Raw genomic sequence first — 13381 nt, forward strand, 5'->3', positions numbered from 1 at the left:
ATTTGTTCTTGGAACTCCTGTAGTAACTGCATGTAGTGCAATACCCTCGTTCTCACAATAGTTTCTGAAGTCGTCCGAAGTGAACGCTGTGCCTCGATCGGATATTATTTGAACAGGATTGCCAAATATTGCACTCTGAGCCTCCAGTCTGGTGATGACGTCCTTGGAAGACGTTGTTGTGGTGGGATACAGCCAACAAAATTTGGTGAATCCGTCAATGACAGCAAGAATGTACCTGAAAGGTCAACTCGGAATTTACGAAATGCTTCTACCACTGCCAGGATTTCTAATTCGTAGCTGAAAAACTTTATTTCTGCGTCGGTCGTTTTCTTGCTCATGTAGTACACCGGATGTATCTGGTTATCGTTGGGCAACTTTTGGAGTAGAACTGCTCCAAAACCATCAATCAATGCATCTGTGTGTAGCTCTGTTTGGTGCTGCGGATGAAAAATCTTTAAAATTGGTTTCTGGGTAATCAAAGTCTTCAACATGCTAAAAGCATCTATCTCTCTGTCAGCAAAATAAAACTTGATGGAAAAGTTCAGGATAAATTTCCGAAAATATCCAACCAGACCCAGAAAGCTTTGTAGTTGCTTCTGGTTTGTCGGTAAAGGAAACTTCGAAACAGCCCTTGTTTTTTCATCTGAGATACAGATCTTTTGGTTTTCAATGCTATGGCCTAGAAACTTGATTTTCTTTTTAAGGAAACAGCATTTCTTTAGATTGATCACCAAACCGTAATCCTCACAACGCTTGATGACTGTCTTGAGATTGGCTACTGCTTCGTCGACATAAGAAATCGCTATACCAGATCGGGTCAAGTCTTGGAAAATTGCGTTAACATGCCTTTGAAATACGCCTGGAGAATTTGTAAGGCCAAAAAGGACTTTCAAGAACTGGTACTGGCCATTGTGAGTAATAAAGGACGTGAACTTGCGGCTTTCTGCATCGACATTAACGTGGAAAAAAACGGTTTTTGAGGTCCAGCGTGCTGAATACGTGAGCATCCATTTGGTCTTCGATCAAGGGAAGGGGAAACAAATCTCGTACTATTACCTTGTTAATCCTTCTGTAGTCAATGCAGAGTCGAGTTTTATTGTCGCGTTTCTTAACCAGGACGACCGGACTGCTGTACTCGGACTCAGAATGCTCGATGATTCCGTCCTTCAGCCACTGTTCGATTTGATCGTCGATAATACAGCGCTCGGAGAATGCGAATCTACGCGGACGCGAGTGTACCGCAGTATCGTTCTTTAAAACAATTTGCATCGCGACGTTTGTTGTTGTTTTTGTACTCGTCGGCTTATAGTTTTTGATCACGTCGTAAACTTCGCGTTTTGCTTGAGTGGTTGCACTCTCGTCAATGTTTATGTTTACATTTTCAGTACTTTCGACGTTGATTTTCATTAGCGCACTTAATTCATTTTCGGAGTTATTCATGTCTCGGCCTGGTATTTTTATTCCGTCACGATTTATAAGTATTTCGGCGTTGCTACAAAATTCTGCGCCTAACACAACTTGTGCATCCAAAAAGTCAGATGAAACGACTAGAAAATTTTCTTCAAACACTTGATCGTCAATTTCGAACTCTTCTTTAAAAGAACCGAATGGTTTCACCCTGTTGTTGTTAGCAAACCCGACAAGAAAAATGTTAACAGCACTCAATTCAGGCTTATTCAAGCTTACGTACGTTTTTTCACTCATAATATTGTATTGTATTGCTGCCTGTGTCAATAAGACCTGTGAACTTGTTGTTTTTCATGGAAATTTCTTTACACATCGACAATTTATCATCCGATACTTTACGAATATTTTTGTGGAGTTTCAACCGTTTGCCTGTGGGGCAGTCTTTAGATATGTGTCCAAAATTGTTTCACTTAAAGCATTACCGACCGCTGCTTCGATTAGGGCACTGATTTGATGTATGGCCAATTACACCATTCATTCATTTTGAGAAGATATTCTTGAACACTCTCATTGCACTTAATTTTTTTCTTTCGGATAACAACTTCTGTAATTGCGCACCATTCACTTCGGCTTTGAAGTCTTTGATCAATGCGTTTTTCAACATTTGCCAACTTCTTATACCTCGCTCACCCATAATGTACATTTTAGCGAGACCTTTTAGAGAACGTTTCGCGAAAATGAACTTTTCCAGGTCATCCCAGTACATAATGAAAGCCATGTCTTCGAAATAGGCAACCCAAACCTCATCTGCAAGGTATCATCTCCACTGAATGGCCGAATAGAATACATCTCGGAAGTTTACTGAAAATCGCGACGAATTCACAGCGAAACTTGGTTTGCGTTTTTGTTGTTCTCTATGGCCTGCTTATCTGCGTTAGTGCGTGCAGAACGAAATTCGTCGTCTTCATAGTTTGAACTTTTCTCGTCGTTGTCCTTGTCATTCTCTTCTTGTTCGTCTATTTCATCATCTTCCGAGTCCTCTTCATCAGCGTCTTCTAGTAGTTTTCTAATACGCAAATTTTGGAAAATGTGAGGCATCAGATCAGTTATGTCGTGTTGCAAGCCCAAATTTTTCAAATTATAGCAAGGTCGTTGTTTGACAAATTTTGCGCAACGTAAGACTCTTTTTATACCCTTGCAGAGGGTATTATAATTTTGGTCAATAGTGTGCAACGCAGTGAAGAAGACATATCCGACCCTATAAAGTATATATATTCTTGATCAGGATCACCTCCTCAGTTGATATAAGCATGTCCGTCTGTCTGTTTCTACGCAAACTTGTCTCTCAGTTTTAAATCGGCCGACTATTTTAGGATCGGCCGACTATATCCTATAGCCATAACTTTGGTGTTTGTAAAGTTTTTCGATTATGTCGATCACCGTCATATTCGTAGACAAACTTGTGCAAAAGGTCTACATTTTTCTTTTTTTCAGTTTTCAACACCTGTAAAACCGATTCAAAATCAGCAAGGGTCGACATAGTTGCAAAAATCATTTTTTCAAAGTTCTTCTTTGCTCGTACTTGTTGTTCTTCCTTCTACTCGTATACGTCGTTCACACTCACAGTCTCTACTCGTCGTTTAAATACACATACGCGTCGTTATAAGTATGTATAGTGCAGATTACCGTGGTGTTTGTAGCGTCTTTTTCACACACTCGTACGTCGTTTTTGCAAGCTTTTCTTTTCGTTTTCCACAGTCTTCGTCGTTGTAAATCTTTGTTTCTAGCACACTTTTCGTCGTTTTACTTTTCACTTTTCACGTAGGTTGAGCTATATTTGTGGAATTGGTTTTCCTATTTAAATAAGAAGTAGTCCCACTATTTGTTGTTTTATTATAATAAGTTATTAGTTTTATTTAAATGAAATTAGTTTAGTTCTGATAATAATTTTAGGTATTCTAATGAATTTAAATCGCGTTAAACTGCGTTTTTTGGATATTTCGATCGCGTCGTTATTTAACTTCGATCGTCTTGCACGTCTTGCTCATTCGCTTCTCTCGATCTTAATGCTCCTTCAATACTTCTTTTCTCTTCCTGAATATTTCTTTTGATTACCCCTCATTAGAGATGGGTTGGGCTGAACGGAGCTGCCAGACCTATTCCCATAAGAATATTTCGAGCGGCGAAAACGCTGTTCTTGTCTCTGTCCGCCCAAAAATGTAATCGTCGGTAGGCTATGCAGGCACCATCCGCTCGCAGAACAACAACCAAAGTTGATTTGGTTTGAAGTTTTCTCAATCACTAAGCGCAGACACGGACTGCGATATGCCCTGTTCGTATCTCAGTAGATTGATTTCTATTAATTGGAATACATACATATATGAAAAACATTTTACTGCTACCACTGATATGAATTTGTAAACCAAAATGAAAATTATGCTGAAATATTAAAAAATATACTATAACATATAATATTCTTATTTTTATCATTAACCCAATAGTGAATACGCCCATATTGTTAGGGTACTGTTAGCGTACCACTTGAATCGCTAAGCCGCTTGACTCCCACGGACAGCGCCAGCTCTGCCTGAGCTACCTTTTCTATTTTTACTAACCCTAGCGTATTAACTCCTTGAGTGGGAGACAATTATGATGACTCTGTACCTTTGTATATCTTAGAGTATAAGCAATGTAATGTATTTTTAACTAACAGCCCCATACCACTTTTTTGCTATGGTTGCCCCCCTTGACTCTGAAAACGTGTATATAAACCCGACCTGTTGCCCTTACAAAATCAGTACTCAAGCAATACTTGTGTATTCAACTACTCTGCGTTCTACGAGTGAGCATCACTGTGTCTTTGGCCCTCATACGCATGATCCCTCCGAGTTAAACCAATTTAAGTGTTGATTTAGCAACCTATCGTCACTAGAGTATTTTCTAGGGGCAACCATACCTATAAATAATAAAAATAAAACTACAAACAGGTACCAAGTCTGAAAAGTAGCAAAGACAAAATATTCTTGCTGCATCGAAATGAAATGATCGAACACTTTCACCCCTGTATGAGAATGCATGAACACGCATACATACAAAGACCAATTGAAGCGCAGGGCAACCTTCTTCAAAATGCCCGTCTCTGCGACTGAACGACCGAACTCGTGCATTGCGCGCGCAAGAGTCAAAATGAGAATAAGAATGAGAGCGAAAAAAACCCGAAGGCACACGAAGTGTCCGGGGCCTGCCGCTACCAGCTGTGGGGCCTCCCGCAAAATATTTTGAGTGTCCATTTTGGTTGTATGAAATGAGCAGTCGATATGTTGTATTGTTCGTGGTTTTATTCACAGTCCCTTTGCTTTGGTTTCACTGGGCCGATAACACTTGTTCACCTTTTTTCCCCACCGACCGCGTTTTATATTCCCGCGTGCTTCGTTTTCCTAGTCCGCATGCGCGACCGTTCACCACGAGGTACCAGAGCAAGAGAGACGCCAGGAAGCCGCCGTGTGACCCTCTCGTCCTTATTTATTATTTCCTTACCAGATCGGCTTGGTATTTCCTCCAGTTTTCTAGTATTTTCCCCTATGGTTGCCACCTCGGGCGGATGATGGGGAACTAAACTTGACCTATTTTGGTTCTATACCCGAAAATCCCAAAGGTTCGCTTTCTAATTACTAAATAATACTCCTTCATTTCATATCTCTTACATACTAATAATTATAATAATGTTAAACTTAAATAACTACTGCTTATATTTATCGTGGCGGCCTTAGCCGTCAGGCAGGACCGCCACACCCCCCTTTCCTACCGGGGGCTGACGATGAGACGTCCGTCGCTCTTCATAGTGACGACGTAATGCCAATCTCCTCCCTTGACTGCGAAACGAACGCGGTGTCCTCGTTCGGCTTGTTCGACCGCCCTCGGCGATCAGACGAATAACTTATGCTGGCAGTTGTCGCAGTTCGCCCGTCCCGGTCCAGCCTTTTGGTAATGGAGATAATTCGTCCAGAGGTACTATCGGGGTCGATGTGGATAAGTTCAACTCCTCCATGAATGACCCGTCCCAACCGGTCCCCTGAATTTCGGTCAGTACCTGATCGAGGACCCCGTCCTCCCACTCGGTCAGCGGTGCGTCTTGCAGAGCTCAGATCGAGGACTGGCGCCGTTGTGACGCCGATTGAGCCGCAACATCACCCTCTTCGATCTCGTTGACTGGGTCCAAACCCGCCATACTGGCCTTGGATGCCTCCGGGTTCAGGAACACCCGACGAAATAGGGGACGATCCTCTACCCCATCCTCGCTGTCGGTCCCCAACTCACACTCCGTAAAACACTTGACACGGTGAGTCCCAGGGTGTGAACTCACGCGGTAACGCTTAGCCTGCGGTCAAGCGATCGTGTCGGGGGTGCCGCAAAGTGACGACGTAGAGGCCTGGATCACAGCGATCGGCCGCGTCTGGGTTTTCGTAGTCTGGTCTTCTTTGGTGAGCTGTAGTCCAACCGGGGATGTCTGGGCCGCCTGGAAGCGAGTCTTCGTCGGCGAGCGATGCAGGCAAGTTGGGGACGTCTGGACAGACTTGACACGGGTCTGCTTCGGCGAACGTTGCCTGTAAGTCGGGGATGTCTGGTTTTCCTATGCACGGGCTTCGTGCACGGGCTTCGGCGAACATGGCGGCTGATGTGGGGATGTCTGGACCACTGCCTGTGGCCGGAACGTCGTGTCCCAACCCAGTGCGGGGGGTGGCGGTGGTGACGGAGGTGCGTCCCCGTAAGGACCTTCGGCGCGTATCCAGGGTGCCTTGAACACGACCGACTTGACCTCGATGCGCATCATCGAGACATGTCCTTTCCAGCGACTGACTTGATCTTCGACATAAGAGTGCTCGATGAAAGGGCGTTGGTGGCACTCGGTGTATCTCGGGTGACCGGCTCGATGGTCTCGCCGTCGTCGTCTCGAGGTGCGTGATACCGTGGCCCCTGCGAACGACGACCTTTCGTGTATTCTTGAGGCTCGTCGTGGTTGTCGCTGTCGCTCGCATTGCTGGAGTCGAGCGGGTCGTCGCGTCCCGCCGGGTTTAGGGGGCCACATGCCAGCAAACCGAGACCTACCTGTGCCCTCAGACCCCTGGTCGTCCGAAAACTCTGCGCCGTCTTATACGTCCTCTTAATCTTGGTCGCCATCGTCGGTGACCTGGTCCTCCTCGATCTTCCGACAACTCTATGACTTCTTCCATCTGAAATCGAAGACTAAACTTATAGATACGAGACTCTTATTATTTAAGTTCCCTACCTATCGGTGCAATGAAACCTTGACTTAGAATACTTAGGGACCGTCATTTTTGGGGGCTAATTTGGCGGCGAAATCTTCGGCCGCCATCGAGAGAGAATGTTGGCGTACCCACTCTTTGTCCCCGAGCTTCGGTCTCCACTCACGTCGTCGAAGTTTATAATGCCGTGCTTGTTTTTGGGACGCACGTTGGAGGTTGGACTTGACAATATCGAAGATTCCTCTAAGCTTGATCGGTTTACCTTCGGAGTCCTTGGTTATCACTGCCGATCCAGGGGTGATCTCGTCGTATAACATCGTAGGGAGTCTGGGCTCGCGTTCTTGCGTCAGAAAGGCGGGACTGTATCCCGTAGAGTCCGATTCACTTGCGTTGACGGCGAGCGCTATTTCCGGTAATAGCTCGTCCCAGGAACCTTGGCCCCCTCGGTGAGTTGGGCTATCATCGTCTTGACAGTCCGATTTGTCCTTTCGGTAGGGTTCTCCTGTGGACAGTATGGAGCAGCTGGTGGACCTCTATCCCCAGAGTATGGAAATACTCTCTCAAGATGCGACTGGTAAATTGTATACGTTCCCAGAAAGCCTTCTGGACTTGGGCGGCGGTAGCTTTCCCTAACGGGATGAACTCCACCCATTTGGAAAAGATGTCGTGTTTTGATCGGGGTAGTGGGCCGAAAAAGTCCGCGCATAATATGTCGAACGGTTCGTTTGTTACGTGGGTTAACATTTTGGCCGCCGCTTTCGTCTGGGCGGTTTTAAACATCTGACACGACCCGCAACGCTGAACGTAACGTTTCGCGTTCCTAAACATGCCGGCCAGAAATACCTATGGGACAGTCGAGAAACGGTCTTTCGGACCCCCAGATGCCCAGCCGTAGCTGCGTCGTGGCTTTATTTCTTTCTTAATTGAACTAGGGACGCACAGTTTCTCCGGGTCGGTCTGGACTCCTTCGGCGCAAATCACGTGGCCAAGGTAAACTAATCTCCGCCTGAAGAACGCGCACTTCTTTGGGTTTACCTTCAGGTTCGCCATCCGCAGCCTACGGGCCAGGTTGGCCAATTGTTGTTCCTCCGTGGCACCTAGAATGATGATATCGTCCAAATAGGCGAATGCGAACGGCTCCATGTCCGCACCAATCACGCTATCCAAGGCCCGTTGCACTGGCCGAGTGAAGTCCGAAGGGCATGAAGGGCATGTTATACGAGGGTGGTCCGATAAGTACTTAGCTTCCAAAAGAAACACGAAAATTTTTGGAAAAGTGGCGATTTATTTCTCAACATAATCTCCTTTTAGCTCGATACACTTGACCCAGCGATGCTCCAACTTCTTTAACCCGTCTAAAAAATACGTTTTCTCGAGGTCTGCAAAATAGACTTCTGTGGCGGCGACGACCTCCTCATTCGACGCAAATTTCTGTCCAGCGAGTGACTTTTGCCAGTTTGGAAGCAAAAAGAAGTCACACGGGGCCAAATCTGGAGAATATGGTGGATGGGGTAGCAGTTCGTAGCTAAATTCGACCAATTTGGCCTTGGCGAGGGTGGACGTGTCAGCCGCCAAGTGGGGCCGTATTTTCTGCAATTCGGCGGCGAATCGGCCAATAATTCGGCCTTGTGAATCCTCTGATGTTTACCAGTGGATCCATGTTTCGTTGACGGTCACGAAACGACGCAGAAACTCTGCTCTGAAGTGGTCTCACGGTTGCGTTTGTTGTCTGGAGTGAGCAAACGCGGCACCCATCGCGCCGACAGCTTTCTCATGCCCAAAATTTCTTGCAGGATATGACCCACGTGGTCTTTTGACATGCCTGCTGTCTCAGCTATCTCGCGTATCTTCAATCGGCGGTCTGCCAATACGAGATCGTGGATTTTTGTCACGTTATCCTCCGTGGTAGCCGTTTTTGCGTGCTTCATCAAAAACTGACGTGCGACCACGTTGAAACTCGTTAAACCAATTTTTTACGGTCGCCATCGAGGGAGAAGAGTTACCGTACACAGCATCCAAGCGATCTTTGATTTCGCTGCGCGATTTCCCTTCCAAAAACAAGAATGGAATCACAGACCGATTTTGCTCTTTCTCCATTTTTCTGAAATCTGTGGACACGTCCGATTTCACACGCAGTCAAAACAAAACTACGAGTCCGATTCGGCTGAAATTTCGACAGTAGCCGTCGACGAGAATGTACTACACGATAGTGAATTTCTCTTGCGATAGTGACGAAATCGGGCGGTGAGGCTAAGTAATTATCGGACTGCCCTCGTAGGCCTTTGCCCGGAACGGTGAAGGCCGGAAATTGGCGCCCATCCTTGGCCATGGGTATCTGCCAATAAATGTAAATGTCTCGGGCTCGACGTAGTCTTTCCAGAATGTGGTTGATCTTAGGGATGGGGTACGCGTCAGGCACTGAGTGATCGTTCAATTGTCTATAATCAAAGCACATACGCCATTCACCCGTCTTCTTTTTGACCAACTCTATCAATGCGCTATGTGGACTCAGTGAAGGTTCGATGGCGTCTTCGCGGAGTAGTTCGTCCACTTGGGTGTCGATCATGCTCTGCATTGCAGGATTCCTCGGGTAGTACCTTTGTTTCAAGGGCTTATAGTCTCGCATTGTAATATCCGATGCTCTGCCACGTGTTATACACCTTGAAGGTCCTTGAAAAGCGCCAACTCACGGGGTATGCATTCCCGCTGGTCGGGTCTTAGGTCATCCTCTTCCGTCATTGATTCTCCACCCTCTGCTTCGTGGCCCTTCCCGGCCGTCGCACCTCCTTATATCGTCTCCTCCTGTTGAGCTCATTTGACGCATCCGGTTGTGCGTGGGGACCTCACTCTGCTTTGTATACATAGTGTCCTTATCATCGGATTCCTGATTCCCTAGAACCGTCGTACACCTACCTTCGAGTACTTCCGGGTTCGTATCCTCTGACGTCATCCGATCGATTTTACTTGGTCGAAGTCGGGGGTCTTCCGCCGAAGGGCTCAATTTTACCTTTAGGGTGGCTTCTCCACACTGTATCCGTGTTCCCATCGCCGTCAAGAAATTCATACCTAATATCTTGCGATCCAACATGGTTGGCATCACCAAGAATGGCATCCACACTCGCGTGCCAGCTAATTCCACGCCAGTACGCCATAACTTATTCACTGCCAGCCTTGACCGATCAGCTAACGCTATTGTAGTGATGATCTCTTGCATCTCCTCGGGTTTTGCTACCATACGAGCGTACCCTTCGCTCGCAAAGCTCCTCGACGCTCCCGTGTCCACCGTGGCGTCCACCCATCGGCCTCCGATCTGCACGGTAGCAGTGATCAGGCCGTTGCTTATCCTTAATGGTGGGTGTCTTGGTGTCTTGCCGCATCTCAGCGAAGACGTTGTTCGTTTTCCGGGGCATCTCGGCGACAACAATCGACGGTAAATATGTCCATTCGACCGCAGTCCCAACAAAAGTTCGGGCATGCATTAGTACAACCCCGCCTAAAGTGACCGACTACTACAAGCTCGCTGTACGTCGATGTTTGTTAGGGGCTGTCTCATCATTCGATGAGTTGCATTTCCTCCTTGAATGGGTACCTCGGGGCTTCGAAAGGGGTTCGGCGTCCGACGAGGGTTGGTCCTATCCCAGTCTGTAGACCCCATCCTAGGAATGCCTGCGCGACTCGACGTCAGCTGTCTCACACTTTCATATTCAGTCGCCATGTGGGTTAATTGTTCCAGCGTCTCGAACTCTTATATACAGACGATATTCTGGTGCCATATTTCCGTAGATCCGATAGAGTTCTTCTTCCTTTTGGTATCCGGCTTGCTGCATCGTGGTCCTCAACTCGGCCAAATACTCCTTAAATTTCTCGTCCACTCCCTGGTTATGGGCTCGGATTTCGTCCTCTAGTCGACCGAAGTAAGGGGCAGGAAGAAACTCAAGAACTCGGACCGAAACTCTGCCCACGTAGCCGTCTGTAAGCGGCTCGTGCGGAACCATCGTGAGGCACTACCTTCCAAAATCTCAGACATGGCGCGGGGTACTTCCTCCTGGTCGATTCCGTATGTTGCTATTTTCTACTCAAGTTCGGCGATCAAGGTCAGCGGGTCCGACGCTCCTTCGAATCGAAGATTCCATTTGTACATCCGCTCGGCTAGCAAATGTCGGGGCAGAGTGATGGTGAGTGGAACTTCTGACTCTGGTGGCTTCAAGACGCCGTGGCTTCCGAGTGATGGGGTGATGAAATCTCGTGACGTGCCGAGGTTGACTGCTCGATAGCTTGTCAGTCTTTCGGGAGAGGCATAGCCGGCGAAATATGGAACCTGACTCTGGCTAACTTGGGTCATTTTGGCTCCTGGCGTAAACTCTTTGTCGCCTCCTAGTCGGTTGGGGGTTACAGCTCTCGAGCTGTACTGCCTTCTGCGTTTCTGCTACGGTGCCGTCGGCGCTGAACCCGAGCTCGAGTGCTAGAGCGGCTAGCTCATCTTTACGGCGGGCATAAATCCATCGTACTCCTACGCCTGGGTTTTCAATCGAATCGGCTTCTTTGTACTCGTCGTCGGACACCTTCGTATCAGCCATGGTTTATTGTATTACGCGAAACTCCTTCATTTTCATTTGCAATATCGATCCTTTAATTTTCCTTCTCCTTTTCCTATGCAGTCCTTCGCTCTAACAGTTTGTAACACTCGGGATAAAGATCTTTATCTTAGTGGGTCTTTAGGCCACTTTGGTGTTGCTTTAGTTATCATCAATGTCCCTGCTCGGGCGCCACTTTTATGGATGCTCTCTGGTCCTTTTAGAAGGAATTTGTAAAATCACTGAGACACTGGGCTGCATTATTTATGATTTATTTTACTAAAAAAGTAATTCTTTAAAATAAAGAATTTTTTACCAATGTCGATGCTTTTAATATATATGACGAATAAGGAATACTCAAAATGAGTTGAGCGAATTTAAAAGTCAAGCCACACGGCTTTAGGTGAGTGGGTGCTCTTACATTAGTGGGCGCACGTTGTAAGGACGCTCTCTGGCCGGGATACAACTCTCATTCGGATCTAGAGGTCCTTTTACAAGTAATTTGTAAAATCACTGAGACACTTTATAGTTAATTCGGTGAAAAATCGGTAATTTTTTAAAAAATTTTATTGGAAATACGGATAGTCTAAGCTCAATTTTGTTTTTTGAATGTGATTGGGCAACATTTAAACAATGTGTGATTTTTTTTAAAAATTAAAATTAAAAATTGACTGAGATACAGGCAATCTCCGGCGGCGCCTCAAAGAAAAGATGTTTTGCGCTGTACACGATAACCGGTCACGGAATCATCTGAAATGAATAAATTCAATTGCATTAGTTAAAGAACAAGATTCCTCAGGTAACGCTGACGCGTTTTTATTTATTTTTTTTTGATTTTTTAAAGCACTTGAAAGTCAAAAACATCGATTTTCGCCTAAAACGTCGAGATATTTGTTGCTCTAAAAATAATAAATTTTCAAAAAAAAACTCGACAGCGATACCTGAGGAATTTAGTTGAGAACAACTGTGCAAAATTTCAAAACGATCCGTCCGATAGATTTTGCAGGAGAGCGTTTTAAAGTTTTGGACACCCATACAAAAAGATCGGAAGCTTTTCTCGGATCGATCTAAAACTTAAACACAATATTCTCAAGATGTTGTGCACTCAGAAAAAAAAAATGTAAATACTATACCCCCTCTTAAGATTACTCAATATTACAGAAAGTTAAATTAAAGTTAATATTATTATTAACACCAAAATATGTTAGGCTTAGTAAGTCTATTTATAATAGATCAAATTGTAATCTAATAATTATTATTTATTGGAAATGTATTAGTTATATATATTTTGGTTCGCATTAAATAAAGGCATTTTTAGTATAGAAAACTTGTTATTGTAAATGTTGGCAAGTCGAAACGACTGTTTTTAAAAAAGCATATTTTTAACTTAAAACTTTATAAAACTACTATATTTAAATTTGTAGGTGATTTGCTTATAAACAACTAAGCTAAGTCGATTTGGATTGCTGCTAAATAGTAATTCTAAAATTGTTTAAAATTACCATATCTCGGATATTTCCGATTTGACATATATAGTACCTTTATTCGAAAGAAGACTTTGGGAAAATTTGTATCGTGTTTGCTTTAAATCTGATTGAGACTATGTTGCGTAAAAGCGAACAGACGACTCTCCCGGTGATGCGATCGAGAATGTATATACTTTATAGGGTCGGAAATGTCTCTAACATTGTTTTTTTAACTTTTGACGTCGAACCTGGTTTGGACTTACCAAATTTCATAAGGATCGGCCGACTATATCCTGTAGCTGCCATATAAATGAACGATTGGAAATGCCATAACTTTGGTGTTATTAAACTTAGGAAGTTGGGATTTTGTATGAGTATTAAGAATGCATCATATGAATTATTTTGGAGAATATAATTTACAAAAGATTCTGCAAGGGTCTATCAACTTCCGTTCTGCCCGAAGTTAGCATTCCTTTCTTGATTAATTTTTAAGCAGTTTAACCAAGCCAAAAACTTACAAATATTTTGCAGAATTAACCTTTTTATACCCTTGCAGAGGGTATTATAATTTTAGTAAAAAGTTTGCAACGCAGTGAATGAGACATTTTCGATCCTATAAAGTATATATATTCTTGATTAGCATCACCAGGAGAATCGATCTTGCCATGTC

General features: G+C 44.7%; 1 protein-coding gene across 8 annotated transcripts in view; it reads left to right on the forward strand.

Moving 5' to 3' along the window:
* The window catches only part of LOC108043875 (nipped-B protein), a 122671-nt gene that overhangs the window by 83528 nt on the left and 25762 nt on the right, over window positions 1–13381 (forward strand). The gene's annotated exons all lie outside the window — the stretch shown is intronic.

The sequence above is a fragment of the Drosophila rhopaloa genome, unplaced genomic scaffold, assembly GCF_018152115.1.
Source record: "Drosophila rhopaloa isolate 14029-0021.01 unplaced genomic scaffold, ASM1815211v1 contig_154, whole genome shotgun sequence".
Lineage (NCBI taxonomy): Eukaryota > Metazoa > Arthropoda > Insecta > Diptera > Drosophilidae > Drosophila > Drosophila rhopaloa.